Source organism: Pithys albifrons, chromosome Z, assembly GCF_047495875.1.
Source record: "Pithys albifrons albifrons isolate INPA30051 chromosome Z, PitAlb_v1, whole genome shotgun sequence".
Taxonomy (NCBI): Eukaryota; Metazoa; Chordata; class Aves; order Passeriformes; family Thamnophilidae; genus Pithys; species Pithys albifrons.
The window spans coordinates 30,372,689-30,388,296 of NC_092497.1; the positions used below are offsets into that span (position 1 = coordinate 30,372,689).

Consider the following 15,608-nt stretch of genomic DNA (forward strand, 5'->3'; position numbering starts at 1 on the left):
AGCATGCGCAGAGTACCACACCGAAACCACGAACACGGAACTGAACTGCTGATAAAAAGGAGGAACTTGGAACTGAAGGCGTGCCAGTTGGTGGAGCGGAGACTCCCCTGGTCGCCCAGCGCTGTATTTTGCCTATTTGCTTGCTTGCTAATCCCAATAAATTTTATATTGGCTTGAATAAAAGACATTTTGGTCTCAATTTATGACAGCGGGGGTCTATGGTGTTGTCGCTGTGCGATGGCAGTGGTGGCAGCCTTTTGCAGCAGCAGCGGGAGTTGGGCGGTCCCACGGCAGGGGACACGAGCGGGTGGGACCGATCCAGCCCAGGAGAGATGGCACTGGCATCTCGGCTCATTAGGAGAAACCACAAAGGGACACATGGGGGGGGAGGGGGGGGGGAGAGGAACACGGAGGGATCCGTGAACCGTGCAGGGTTCACTCAAACCCATACAGAGAAAAATGCATTAATTATAAACTCCAGCAATAAATCCTGCATGTACAGCTGGTCGTGACCTCAGGGGTGCATTTCAGCATTTTGCAAGAATTTTCTCATGGGCAAATGAGTAAAAATAAGCTGCCAATAGCGATTTGGGTGCTTTTCATTCATTGCAGAGCAGTATTACTTTATGAAAGGAGAAGTCAAAGGCTAGATAGAGTCTAAGACAAAGTAAACCATTGCAGCCTGCAAATTCCTAGAAATGCCATAGAGTTGACAAACTCTGAGACCTTTTTTCTTGGAAGAAACAAGAGGAAAGAAACACAGGTAACAGAAGCCTGTAAGGAGGCAGTTTTAGCAGATTTTATGCAGCAATGTTACATGACAGGTGTTATGGGTAAAATTGACCAAATTATTGAGGCCAATGCTCAAAACTTGATTTCTGAGTAATTTATTGCAGCAACAATAGACAATTCATTGCAGCAACCACTAGACAAATAAGCAAACAGGACATCCTAGGAAATGCCTTGGGCCACCAGCGTGGGGGCCTAGTCCTCCCAGCTGGCTCGCAAAGGGTACAAGTTACAGGTTTGGTTTTTATAGACTATGATGGTTCCTCTTTTCAGCTTAAGTTTTTCCATTACTGATGATTTCTTAGGTTCTATTTTCAGTTAGTCTCTCCCAGCTTTGGCTTGTGATGGCTCCTGATCTCTACCTCATCGGGTTCATGATGGCTCATGATGTTCACCTTATCGGTACCTCTGCGTAGGTTTGGCTTTGTTGCTGGGGGGTTGCTTTCTTTTGATTGGTCATAGAGTGGTCTTAGGGTGGTCTTCAGGCTCTTCTTCTCATGCACAGTTCCCATCTATTATATGCCTATACTAAGCATTACACAATATGCTAAAAACAGTTCATCTTGCGGTTCAAGCCTTGCAAGTTCCTTAAGTGGCAAGCACAGTCACAGTAACATTGTCAACTCTATTTCCCTATTTTAATAAAGTGATATCTTTAATTAAGTTCTATTTATTTATCAACTCAATTTAACAAGGAAATTTTATATTGATCACCTATCTATCACAACAGGGGTTTTCTGCTCAGGAAGTTGGTGGTGTATGCACCATTCCTGAAATACTGAAGTATTATAGTGATTTAACCAAACACCATCCTGCAGTCATGTAACATTGTCATGTAATGCACACCTTGTTTTCACAGGTCAGTATCTAAAGTAAAGGCCATGGTACACAGCAAAAAAAAAGTTTTAAAAGCATGTGGAAATGTATGAAGGTTTTAGATATCTGGTTCCAGAGGCCCTTCTAGCCCCACAAAATCTATTTCTTTTTTCATTTGGTTATCAGCAACTCAACAATTTTATTGATTTTGTGATTTTTTTTATTGTACTGAAGTTCTGTTTCAATTGAAATTCTAAATAAAGGTAAAAAAATATTTATTTTGAACCTTCAACAGGTGTTTGTGTCAAACAATCCATATGCACTTTTTACTTTTTTGACATTTCAATGCATAATGTTACAAATATAATGTGAATAGGGTTGTTTGTTGGTTTATGATATTTATTTTGTATCATTTGCTAGAACTTGAGAGGTTTGTATTATTTAAATAAAGTATTGAAATTTCACTTTTCTCTTTAAAATACATTATAAAAAAGGTCCATAATTAATTTATATATACATATATATATATAAAGGAAACTTAACATTTTGAAACAAGAATTCTGCTGTTTTTAAGAAAAAAACCCAGGAGCAACACAACAGGATGAGCTGGTGAATGCAGCAAAAAGAGAGTTAATAAGAATGAGCACATTTTTAAAATTCCTGTACATATTACCTAGCTCTAAAGAAACTGTAGAGATCTGTCTAAATCTAACAGACAACAGTGGGTTTTATATCTACACTAACCTTCTGACTTTGAAAAGTGTTCCTTCACATTACTTTTATATGACACCAAGTATAATGTGTACTGGAGATGTCTGTGAAACATATTTTGTTGCTTAAAAATATTGCATTAAATGGTTGTCTTCCATGCAATTTTCAAATAGGAATCAATCAAGACTGGTGTGGTGCTGTGCAAATTTTCACTCAGTTTGAACTGATTTGGCTCTTCAGAAGGTTAAGGTAGTTTAATGGTTGAAAGCACATTGCTGTGTAGCAAGCTGCAAAAGTCAAAGGGTTAGGGGATTAGGATTTCATTTCCTTTTAGCCATGGCCATGTCTGTTTTCTGTCTAAACTATTTCTTGTTTCCATTTAACCCATGCTTTTAAAGACAAAAGAGGTTAGAACTTGTGGGCTTCAGGCTTCATTTTAACAAGACATCTCCAGCAGTTTGGTGCGTAATTTGTCGTAAATGTCATAGGTCAGGGAATGTTAGAAACCTACAGCCAGCAGATGGTCATTATGACAGCAGTTAAGTTTCAGAAGTAAAAGATGCTTTATGATATTTACTCTGGCATGTGAATGTTACACCTCTGAAGAATATTTTCAAGTTGACTCTTAAAAAGAACTCATCGTTTTTATCGCTCACTTCTTAACTAGAGCTCATAAAAGCTCCTGAGCCAAATCCTCTTCCACTGCTCACAGGGTTCAGTGGGATTCCTTCCAGTAGTAAGGCATATCTATAGAACAGTTGTTCTTATATACAAAGACTAGTAATTGTAAAAAATTACTATTTATTGGCAAATTTTTTGTGTTCAATTAAATTAGGAAGAATTTCAATTTTATTCTCATGCTATTTTTCTGCATTATTATCCCTTTCAAATTACACTGAAAATGGCAGCTTCATTTAATCACAAAATAGGCATTTCCTGACAACACAGTATTTTCAGTTCAATAGAAATTATTTTTTTTTCCACACGATACCATCAGACCTAAGAACCTTACCTAGGCAGGATACAGGATCCATTATGACAGCCAATACACAATATTTAAGGTTTTAAAGAGGAAGATGAGAAATCCATTATGACAGCCAATACACAATATTTAAGGTTTTAAAGAGGAAGATGAGAAAGCTGTTACAAGCAAACTGAGCCACAAAAATTCTGCAGCTCAAAGTTACATTAAAGAACAAAATCAATATGCACAGTTCTACTCTCAGATCTACATCAAATTGTTTTACAGAAAAAGGAAGAGCTGTCTGTTCATTCAAGAGAATTGACTGACTAGTTGGCTGATCTCTTATAAGCCTTATGAAAAATGTTGATCTCGAAGAGAGAGGTGGTATTTCTTGTACAAAATAGCTCTATGAAAGCATTTCATGCATAAGGGCTGTAGATACAGACAAGTGCAAGAATATAGATGTAAACTTGTGTGTGACAAGCTCACAGGCAGGCAAATGGGTTTAATATCACTCATAAGTGAAGCAGGTGGGTGAGCAAAAGGTAAAAGACAAGCCTCTTTTCCAAGAAAACTAGTTTCAAAAAAACTCTGCTATATTTAGTAGGAAGAAGCTACATTCTGTAGATTTGCTTGAAGCATCATTCAACAATAATCATTCAGAATGAGAGAATTAATTTTCTTGGTAGATATTGAAGAACTTGTTTTACTATGTCTATCAAAGTCACTTAGTTGAATTTTGTGAAGGTCACTATCTGACATGTTTTATGCAGGTGAGGAAATAACTACAGCAACAGTAGCTGAAATTTGAAGACATAGCCTGGTTTCCCGGGAAATACAGCTGCGCCATCCATACATCTGCCTGGTAGTTCCCCTTCAGTAATGTTTGACCAGTTGGCCAGTTTCAACAGGTTTCAGAGAAATTTCAGACATTCACAAAAGATTTTATAAATGACTGTTCCTGAAGGTTTCCTGAAAATTCATGATACAGAAGACAGACCCAACATATTCCTGTAGTACAAGACTTTGAGTTATCAGTGCTATCAAACTGCACGTGCAGGATCAGCACACACAACCTACCAAGATGTTCTTGTTCTCAAGCTGTTAGGTTGTAGGTGAGAATTTGCTCCTAAAGACATTATCTCAGTGTTGGAATAGAAGGGGGGCAGTCATAATTACTGTGGTAGAACAATGTATCAAACTCTGTAAAAAACACTTTCATTTTGTTCCATTGTTAATGGGGCAATATTTCTGCTCTTTGCCACCTGCAATGGAAAAGATTTCTTCCTCCTCTGAGCTCAGGAACTCTTGTCTCCCAAAATGTATTCTTTATGTGTGTTTCATGCTTGTTTGTGGTTTTCTCACAATGATGAGGGTTTTCTCAGTGTTTAGAGTGTGAAGGGTAGAATCTGTGGTTCTTGGCACCCTCAATATTCCAAAATTTTGTATAAATAGCTGCCAGCTACCAGCTTGTAAACCTTGCAGTTAGTTATAACTATCTTCTCATTTTCCCTCCCTGAATGAAAAGTCAAATATGTAAGGTATTCATACTTCCTGAAGGTCATGAGGGACTTGTGAGGCTACCATTCCTCCAAGGCCACCATAAATGAAATATTCAATATTTAATTCTCAAAGGTTTCAGATTAGAGAGATGCAACTTGAATTCTATTTTATGCTCTTGCAAGGTAGTAGCCTCCAGAGTCCTAATGACCCCAACAGCTGAGTGTGAGTGAGTGGGCTAAAATTCCTATCTGCCATTACAACAGATTTGATCAGCAACTAACTTTATTTAAACACTTTAATATTAAAGCCTGTCCCAGTGATTGGTAAGTATTGGATCCAGCTCCCTCTGAAGTACTTTAGCTGTTTCTGTCTCTGGATTTTGCAGGTCCTAAGAGTAACAAGAAAGAATCTTAGGCAGCTAAGACAAGGACATCACAAATGGTATAAACCTTTACAAGGAGAATGATTATTTTACTGTTGTTTGAGAAAATATGAGCAACATTCAAGAAAATTCTGAAATTCATTCAGCAGATAATAAGCAGGACTTCAAGCACTAATAAAAAGCCACTAGGTCCTTGTATATTTTAAGTACATGATGAAGCATTATCAATATGTTCTCTAATTTCATACATAGCAGAGACCGTAACTTTTACATGGTAAATTTTTCTGCTTACAGTTTTACAAGACTTTTAGAAAAACATCCGATTTGGCATAACATGAACATATTTTATGAAGCAAAATTTGGTAAACCCTTCCTTTGTGTTTCTCTTCCATTTAAAATTGAATATTCCTTTATATTAATTTTCAAAAGATAACTAGTAAAATCACACGTTTTTACATAACTGTGTTGTAGAATTTTTGTCACTGTCTAGTAATTCACAAGTATGTATGTAATATATTCTTATGCAGTATCTTCATTTGTTTGCTGCTATGTTTCTTGCAGTTCCTATTTTGTAATTTTGAGAATGGTGGAAAATGCCAGCAGAAACTTAGAATTAAGAATTGTTCTGAATGTTTCCAACACTGGTAAGTAGTATGCAAGCAATACTTATACTACTTATATTTATGTTTCTGTTTATTATTATATTTAAATTCATCATTGTGGAATGCAGGCCAAATGATCATTTTATTTTCCTGACAACTCTCTCAGGTGAAATAAAGACATTGATGGGTGTAGATGTACAGTGTTGCACAGTGTTTGTGTAGGAGTACAGGAAGTGCTTATTAGCACTTTGCTCTGAAAGTTATAAAACAAGTTACAAATACCTTTCCACATAAGCCCAGCACTTACCAGTTTGTAGGATGATTCAGAGACTGACCCTTCAAATGTATGATTATGTAAGCACACTGGATCACTGAGAAGAAAGCGTTTAACAGCAAGTCATGTCTCTGTGTGCTTCACATTGAGCAGTTCTGCTTACAACTTCAGAGCTGTATGCTGATCTTGTACGGCAGTTATCATTATAGCTCTTGAAGTATATCTTCTATGCAGAGAAGAGAGAGGATTTGTTCACTTAGTCAAATCCAATTAAAACATGTGGGACCTTTCTACCCTTAAAAAAGGTACAAACAAACAGAAATGTCTAAAACCCAAGCCTTCCAAGAACTGAAAACTTCTCTGGATCCTTTCAACCAATCTTCTGTTTTCTTAAGGGTTGACTTTGAGCTGTGAGATTTCCCCGAGAGCTATGAGGACACTATGGTAGAAGAGAATATGACTTAACAAAATTGCTGTCATTGCCTTCACCATAGTAATAAGAAAGTCAGGAAACTATACCTCGGCAAAAGAAAATACTACGACAGGCGAGCCAGCGCTGGTAAACAGTTTTAAAATGTACAGCAGGGCTTTTTCAAGACATCTTTTATTGCATGATTTGCTTTAACTATTACTGTAAGTTTTCATTTTTTTGGCTTAATTTTTTGTATTTATACATACGCTACAGCTTAAAAATAGCCTCCTAAAAGAAGCAGCGTAACATTATGCAATCAAGGAGAATTTATAGGTGTGTGATGTATTGAAATATCTGTAAGTATATAGATTAGATTAAAAGTGACATAATGAATGCTATTCCTGTTATTACTTCTAAGTTTTGACATTCAGTGATAGGACAGTTACCATGTACTTCTTACTACAAATTGCTTTAAATACAGGCAAGCAACTAGCTAGTGGTAATCGTCTACCTTCTAAAGCCTCACTTTTCATTTTCTCTTCTCCATTTGTATTTTTCCAGTTTCTCTTCTATGCACATCAAGTGACACCGTATGTATGATAAAACCCCGTTTTTCAGGAATCATAAACAAAAAAAAAAAGCGCGAAAATATTTCTAACCGTCCAAGCAGGAAATCTGAAACTCTGCTTCTAAATTATTGCTAGATTGAAAATACAGCAAAGAACTGTTGTAGAGCTGGTTTTTCTCAGTCACTTCTGGGTGGCAGAGCATCCACAGAATACCTTCAGAAGTGGCGGTGCTTGGCAGCCTAACGAGCATTTAGTGCAATCCACAAAAATACCCCAAAGAAAAACAGAAAAAAAAAAACACCAAAACAAACCACCACCAAAAAAAAACAACCGGACAAAACGACAAAACTAGGGCATGAAAGTAGAGGTGGACACTGATAATTAAAATGGAATCATAAATAGATATAAATTTTTAAGCTTTATAGTTCGATTTGTTTGTGGAGGTAGTTATTAGCTTGCTTGTAAAATCGTAAATTCGTGCCTAGGACAATGAAGCACAACAAGCAGCCTCAGTGCACACGGAGACAATGAGCCCCAGGCAGCCCCACCCTCGCCTATTCTGCTATCCGACAACACTCCTTGTTCACGAGGCCCCTTTCAATTATAGGCTTTGTTGCTAATGTTTACTTTTTTTCATTCAAACCTTTCCTACCCTCAGTCTCGGTCTTCTAGGCAACCAGCTCGTTGGAATCAGCTTAGGGAGGCAGAGAAAGAATGAAATCCAGCACATGCCTACGGTGGTAAAACCGGGGCAAACCCGCGGCAAAATCCAGCCAAAAACCCGTCCTGAGGAGTGAAGGCAAAGAAATCAGATTACTATACTGTTATTATTATTATTCCATCGACTTAATTACCCTTACTTACCCCAAACTGTCTCTCACCTCTCACTGAGGAGGCAGGTTGATTGTGTGGATGCACGATGAAAGAGTCCTACGCTACTGTGCTGAGCGAGTATCTTTCAACTTGTATTCCTCGCTTTTTCCCCCGATGGTAAAACTGTTATTTATGGAGGAATGACCCTTTTCCTTTTTCGGCAAAGATGCCACAAATTAGAATCCATTGTGTGATAATGTCCAAAGCTTTTCCTTGGTGCTTTCGGTTTTTTGCCCTTGTGATTTTTATTTTCTCTCTAGCTTGTGGAGATTTTTGCTTCTCGGCATGGAGGTTTTGTTGTTCTTTGTTGTTGTTATTGTTTTGGTTTTGGTTTGGTTTTAGGGTTTTTTGGATGTAGTGTTTTGTGTTGGTTGGGTTTAGCGAAATGGAATGTGGGGTTTTTGTTTGTTAGGGGGTTGTTTTTGTTTTGTTTGGTTTTTTGGTTGGTTTTGGTGGAGTTTTTTGGATTTCGTTTGTTTTTTTTACGTAAAAAACCAAACTATTTACTTTTATGTCTGAAATGCAACACAAAGTGTGTTTTGGAATACATTACGAAATGTGACAGTTCTGCCATTTCATGACAAAATCATCAAAAGGGTAAGGCTGCAAAACATTTTCACATAGAAATGTTAAAGTACAGGCTTGCAACTTTGTAAGGCAAAATACAAACCAAATAAAAAGCAGTAGTTAAAAATGTCTTAGTTTTTCTTTTATTACATCAAATTAATTAAGGCCCAAATACAAGTACTTTGACCAGAAGCTGGCAGCTGTCACTCCCTGGATCTGTAATCTGCATTTCTGGAAGCATATTCTTCCTGTGCTCTCTCTACTGCACCAATAGACACTTGTCAAGATGCATGTCGACATATTTAATATCATAGACTGATTTTATAAAGTCCCAAAAGCATGCATGTATGTGTATGTATATGTGTATACATAACACAAAAGTATGTTCATCATTGGAGAACATTTTTCTGTGTTGTCCTTCTCAAATTCTAGCTAAAAAAGGTTAGCAGATAAATATTAACATTTAATGGAGAAATACTGATTCTTTTCTTGGATGTAGTTTCTGCAGTTGTTTTAAGAGAAGAAAATAAATGATAGATGAAAAAGTCAAAAGTATCCTCTCCAGACAGGGAACAAAAGTTGGCATAGTTCCACAGTTTAGTAAAACCTAAATTCATGCCCTGCAGAAGTCACGTTGTTTCAAGAAGCTCGGTTTGCTTGATGTAAACTAACATAAATTATGGCAACATTCTCTTTTTTCTTCTTAGAAGTCATTTCCCCCCCCCCCCCCCAATTTATGAAATTAAAAGCATCATTACATTTTGATGTATATCCGTAATATATATGAATATATCTTCCACAATTCAACATACATTTATTTACATCTTCAAGGGGCTATAGCTTATTATGATTACAGAAAATGTTTGACTAAGATATTAGTGTTTTTCCTAGCCCTTTCCTAGGCAATAATCAAAACAGAGGATGACATTCTTTCTTTCACCTTGAAATTTATGTCACCTATTATTAACAAAAATAGTAATCTTCTGGTTTAGTCATGGAGTCACAAAAACCCATGTACCTTCCCCAAGCAACATCTATCTATATTCAAGCTCTTGCGGGCCTTAGATGCAGCCATAAATTCAATTCCCAGTAAATGAAAGAGGTTTCATGGATGACTTAATTTGCCATGGGAAGCCAAGTTCTGCATAGCTTCCCTGTTTCTCGGCCTGTGACTTTCTGCACTGTGCACCATGTTTGGTTTCCAACTGGTGAGGTGCTTCTCGGCAACAAAGTGGTATCACAAATTGGAGTGGAGGAATTTCTATCTCTCTGTTGTCATTAAGGAGGTTCCCCTCTGTTGAGGGGAATGAGAAATATGATTTAATGTGGAAAATAAAAAAAGCCAAAGAATTGGAAAACAGCTGAAAACTTTGCCAAGTAGGCCACTGCAGTCCTTGTGCCAAGTGAGATGTCCCTGGGGAATTCACCATGGGGCTGGCCTGAAAAGAAAGGGATTAAGGCTGTTTAAAGGGAGGAAATGCAACAAAAGGAGCACTTCTATGATGCAGCAGCATAAAATAAGGGGCCACTGTGCAGCTGATTGCCAAAGGTCCCCAAGAGGAGCAGCCAGTGCTGCAGACCCCACTCCCCCTTGGGGGAACAGCTCCTGCCTGTGCCTATGCTGGAATAAAACCACAGCTCTCATTTAGGGATAAATTAGGGATTATTGGTTTGTTTCTACATATCTACTTTTTTTTTTTTTAATTTTCCACACCTAACGAAAAGTGGCCTGTAGGGAGATTATACTCTAGTGAAAGTTGCTGCTAATTAAAACAAGTAATTAGCGTTCCTCCAGGCTTTGTGATTTCACTCACTCTTGCCCGCCAGACAACATTAGTTTAAAAGCAATTCAATTTCTAGCAATAACAGACTGTAAAAAAGTCATTTAACAAGTATATAAGTGTAGAGTTACAGTTCAGGCTTTGATTTCCCTCTTCTGGGCTATTTAGAGAGCCATAGTAAAATTGGGGAGGAAGGGTATGGGGAGTTCAATGTTTTTTTCTTCAGGTTTAGTTTTGTTGGAGCTTTTTTAAAAGTCATATCACTCCATTCACAAAGACAAGGCAGAAGAGCTTCAAGAAACAGGTTTGTTGTTTTGTTGTTGGTTTTTTTTCCCCCAAGAGAACCCTTACTTAGCATTTAGTAAACAGATGATTTCATTAAGTCCCTCTGTTTCCACTCTGTTTTCTGACAAAATGAGGACTTTTTATTGACTGTCTCTCTCTGGATGAACAGGAGTTTAAACATATTGTTGCTTCTTGTGGGTACACACAAAAGTGATATTTATGTATTTTGTTGTTGTACAAGACTTTGGTATAAAGTTTCAAAAGTGATGATGTCTTGATTAACAAAAACCATATTGGAACATTGTTCCTATATTCAGTTGGTTTCAAATGTTCTCATCATTCCAAATCTGCCAGTTGTTGAGCATGTAGATAGTATTATTCGATGCTGATGTTTCTTATAATATACTTCCTTATAGGATGTTTTGGCTTGATCTAGACACCCCTGGAGATTTTTTCTTTTAGTGCAGGATAAGGTTCCTTCTTTTTATGCATGGATAATGCATAAACCACAATTCATCTACAATCACAGTATATGCAGGTGATTTCTTCCTATAAAAAGAAAGCCTAGTTTTCCAAAATTTGATCAGTGGACACAGATTTTGATTTTAGTTTGACTTCTCTCTTATTTCTAATGACAAATGAATAAGGAAAATGTGACTTTTGGTAAGCTATAAAAATATTTCATACTGATAAAGAAATAAGATCACACAGTAGTCACAAAAAAATTGCTGTTTTTCAACAATAAAGTGTCATTTTAAATGAGATTTTTTTCTAGTTATATAAAAACAAATCTGTACAGATGACCTACTTTTCTTGTAATGTTAATTTTAAATACACAAAACATACTGGTTTTGATCAAGAGCAGGATATGTGGAAATATCCATCAGTGCTATTTTTTCCTGTCTTGCTAAAAGTTTAATAATTTGGTTTGACAAGCAGGATCCATCATGTTCTGTTTATGTAGCTTTTGATAAAATACTTCATCATATTGAATAATAACAGATTTAAAGAACAGTTCACATCTTGCTGAATATCAGGACTTTCTGTTATACTTTAAGCATCTTAGTATTTGGGGGTTTTGAGTTTTTTTCAGCTGATGTCTTCTTCTCTAAGAATAGCCATAGATGAAAACCAAGTTTTTTGGGTGGGTTGGTTTTGGAGTTTTTTTCACTGATAAGGATAAGAACAAACCTCCATTCCTGAAAAAAAAAACTTAGTCATAATTATTGCAAGATTCCTGTTCTTTCATCCTGGGATTTCTTTTAGAAAATTGTGTTTTTGCATGCCTTTTAGTTTTAGTTCATGTACATACAGATTATCTGTTCATGGATGTTCTTTTGAGACCCCTCCACATAACACATAGCATAGTAAAAATCTTTAAAAAAACATTGACCAGAAGTGTGTGATATTTATTTCTTATTAAATTTAAGATGCACACATGATGCATCTTAAATTTATTTTTGTCCTTTCAGTTGCTAAAGCTGCATTATTAGCTCAGTAACCTTGAGATTAGCTCAGTTGGTTAAAACTTGGCTGTAATAATGCCAGGGTCATAGGTTCAATCCCCTATGTGGGCCATTGACTTAAGAGTTGGACTCGATGATCCTTGTGGGTCCCTTCCAACTCAGAATAGTCTGTGGTTCTATTCTTAGAGCCAGTCTTCATGGACTACAGCAATAGTAGAACAGACCATAGGACACCATATGGAAGACTCTTCTATGACTTGTAGGGACATAGTAAACTCCTTATAGATTAGCATAAAACTGTAAGGGACAGTAACAGCTCTAATTTTATGTAGCAAGCCATATTTGCACAACAATTCCATTACAATAGAAAAAATCTTCAGAAACAGTTTAGGAACAGCAGTGGTATTCGTGCTAAATCCAAGAAGTGAAGAACAATTTTCTTATGCAATCTGGTTTCAATGCCCAGATGTCTCCTGTAAATTATTTTTATGATGATGTGATTCTAATTTAAACCTAAATTGACTTCAAGATTCAACTCTATCTTACATCCATGTTTCTTGTGCAATTCTGTTCATTTCAAGTTATTGGTTTTTCATTTATATTAACTGCATATCTATGATTTTTTTTCTTCTTATGGCGATTTTTGGAGTAATTTTGAGTTTATTAATAATATTGAAGAGTAGAATCTCGACAGCATAATACACAAATCACACAATGGAATGAAAAAAATGCATTTTGAGAAACATCAATGCAGTAAATAGTCTGAAGGGTTCACTGAAGTCACTTTCTGTCAATTAATTGAAAATAATAATTTTCACTTCCCCACAGGTTTAGAAACTGGCAATTTTCTTCATTTGTTGTCTTTTTTTGTGTGTAATTATCAGTATTGACTAGGATAAGCATATGTGACCCTCACTGTTTAGTGAGCTATTCAAGAAAACAATATTCATCTGGTGTAATATTACAGAAAATAACGTGCCTATTTGTTTCTTACCTCATGAACTTTGTGCTCTTTTAGACTTCTAATTGGCAAGTAAATAAGCATAGCAGGGAGGGCAACTTATCAACTGCATTGCAGCATTATCTGCAGTATCTTACCGTCTTTCCACAGAACCTTTACTCACTGCAATGAACTGTCAAGTAAACCTTGTTTTGAAAATGCTGTCATTGTTATCCCATCTTTCTTCTTATTCTTCTCTTAATCCATCCTATCAGAATATGTTCTTGACATTCTTCTCAGAGGTCTCAAGATAGCCTCAGAATTAGCCTTCAGTAAGCCAAGATTTCAACCTTGTACTCTCCAAGAAAAGCTAGATACAGGCACACATGCAAAATGCTGTATGTGTTTGAGGGACAGCAATATAGATAAAATGGGGGTTAATAGATGACTTAAGTGCTAAACTGTAGCAGAACTTCTAGTGGTTTGGTTTTAAATTTTAAGTAATATTAGACAAAGCATAGTTAAAAATTGTGAAGGAAATTATCATTTCATAATATTTTCCAAGATTTGTGGTGTATCTTGTAAGTCATGTGTCTTCAGGGTTTTCTAAATGGATAAGGGGAAAAAATTGAAAAGGGGGAGTATTAACAGTGGAGGCAAAAAATCAAGATGTCCAATACCAAAAGTTCCATCTGAAAATAAGGATAGAAAACATGTTAGAAAAGCTTTCAAGAACAGTAGCTTGGTATTCACAGGAATTCATTTAAAGACTAATATGATCTTGTCATATATGTGAACAGCATGATAACCATCTTAAATCTTCAAGGCCGTGTGTTGCAGCCCTGATTTTGGTGGGTCTGAATGACCACCTTACAAGTTTCATTTTCACCTTAAAAGGACATGTTTCCAGCCTCAACCAATTGGAGTCAGACCACTGCACCTGAGGCGGGGTCACTTGAGGTCATATATACTTGTGTTTTTGAATAAACTTGGGATTTGCTTGAACATCATATTGGTGTGTGCGGTCTCACTAGAGCATGGTCGGCAACAGCCGTGGTGGTCACTGCACAATCTTCTAAACTCTACAAGCAGAAGAATGTTGTCCAGTCTTCAGGATTTCTAGCACATTAAAAGGCTACAGTGGCTACTGAATGGGGAAAGACATGGCTATGGTTTGGGGAAAGACGGATGCCTCTAATGCTCATCTTCAAAACACATTGTTAAGAATATCCTACCCTCAATATGCTCCAAGCTCTGTGGTTGTTACATAGAGTCTTGAGAGGCTTAATCAGAGGAAAACACCACTGCTGTTTCATGCCATTTGCTTGTAATAGTGTGTCTCTTTCATGTAGTGCAACCCAGAAATGGTAAGACCTCAATCTTCAGCGTTCCACTGTGACTGAGGCTAATTCAAAGCAGACTGATTCTGGTCTGGATTTACCAAACTGTCTCTACACATGAACATCATGAGTATCTTTGTGTTCTTTTCCTGTGCAGGATGTTAAGCAATTATAAGCTATAGATCGGTCAGACTGCATCTGGTGTAAATCAGTACTGATGTGATTAAATGAAAATGCTGCCTGCACAACATAATCTCAGTTTCTAGAGCAGCCCAATCCAACACTGCGGCTGTTAGAATGCTGTGTAAAATTTTCCTGAACAGAAGAATAATTGTATGGTGTGTAAAATGTTCTCAGGAGGTCACTTTTTTATATATAGGATTAGGTCTCAAAGTTAGAAAAACCATCTCAGTTTATTTCAGCATAGCATCTAACTTCAAATTTTAAAATCCTCTACTATGCAGGGCCATGCAACATGTACCACTGTTACATGGAGTGAAAATGATCAAAAAATTGAAACATGCAGATGACAGGAGAATAGCAGTCAACAGTCCTTGTGCAATATTTTTGGCACTAATAGTAGATCCATTCTTCTCCTTTATTAGATGTTAAGTAGTTGAGGAGTAAGGGTAAATTATTTTGAGGATCATTATAAAGCATCATTAATTTTGAAGCACTGCTCAAATATATTCACTTTGTTTCTCAGTGGGTGAAGCCAAATCAGTATGTATTTTTTGTGATATTTAAACATTCTAACTTTGAGAAAAAAAATCAAAAAATGTGCACAGACTTAAGTAAACATCATAATTGTCTTTCCTACATTCATTACTGAGCTTTTTTAAACAGAAAAGCAAATATTTTTAGGATTTTTATTATCGTTTTAAAGATCTCCACACTTGCTATTTTAATCTTTGATTCCTTGGATATGGCTTCCCTTATTTCATTAACACAGTTTCATAGGAAAGGATGAATAATATTATTACTTCTTACGAGACTGAGCTCTTCTGAAAAACTTCAGAATGTTAAAAGGATATTGAAGATTACTTTTGTTCGTAGCTTCATTACCAAGAAGTTTCAAGAATATGAGGTGATGCAGACAAGCTATAAAAAAAGATTCCTTCTGCATTTTGACCCTATTCATTTAATCACTTCTACTCTTAGCATACAAAAATTAGAACTACTGTATTCAGTATTTCTGAGTTTTTTTTCTTCTCCACTTTTGACAAATTATGAGTGTATATAATTTCAGGTAAGATGTGGGAGAATGCTAAAATGGACTTATGAGGGCACCATTGCCAGGGAACAACCCAAACCAGACCAGCCAAGCCATAGAG

At 36.5% G+C, this 15,608-nt stretch overlaps 1 long non-coding RNA gene across 1 annotated transcript; it reads right to left on the reverse strand.

Annotated features, from left to right (window-relative positions):
• Positions 1-6,044: 6,044 nt before the first annotated feature.
• LOC139684570 (uncharacterized) lies at positions 6,045-7,979 on the reverse strand. The gene is made up of 3 exons (XR_011699930.1): positions 7,904-7,979; positions 7,675-7,808; positions 6,045-6,480 (listed from the first exon to the last, which is right to left on the reverse strand). It is a non-coding gene; the product is annotated as an uncharacterized lncRNA (long non-coding RNA).
• Between the last annotated feature and the right edge of the window lie 7,629 nt (positions 7,980-15,608).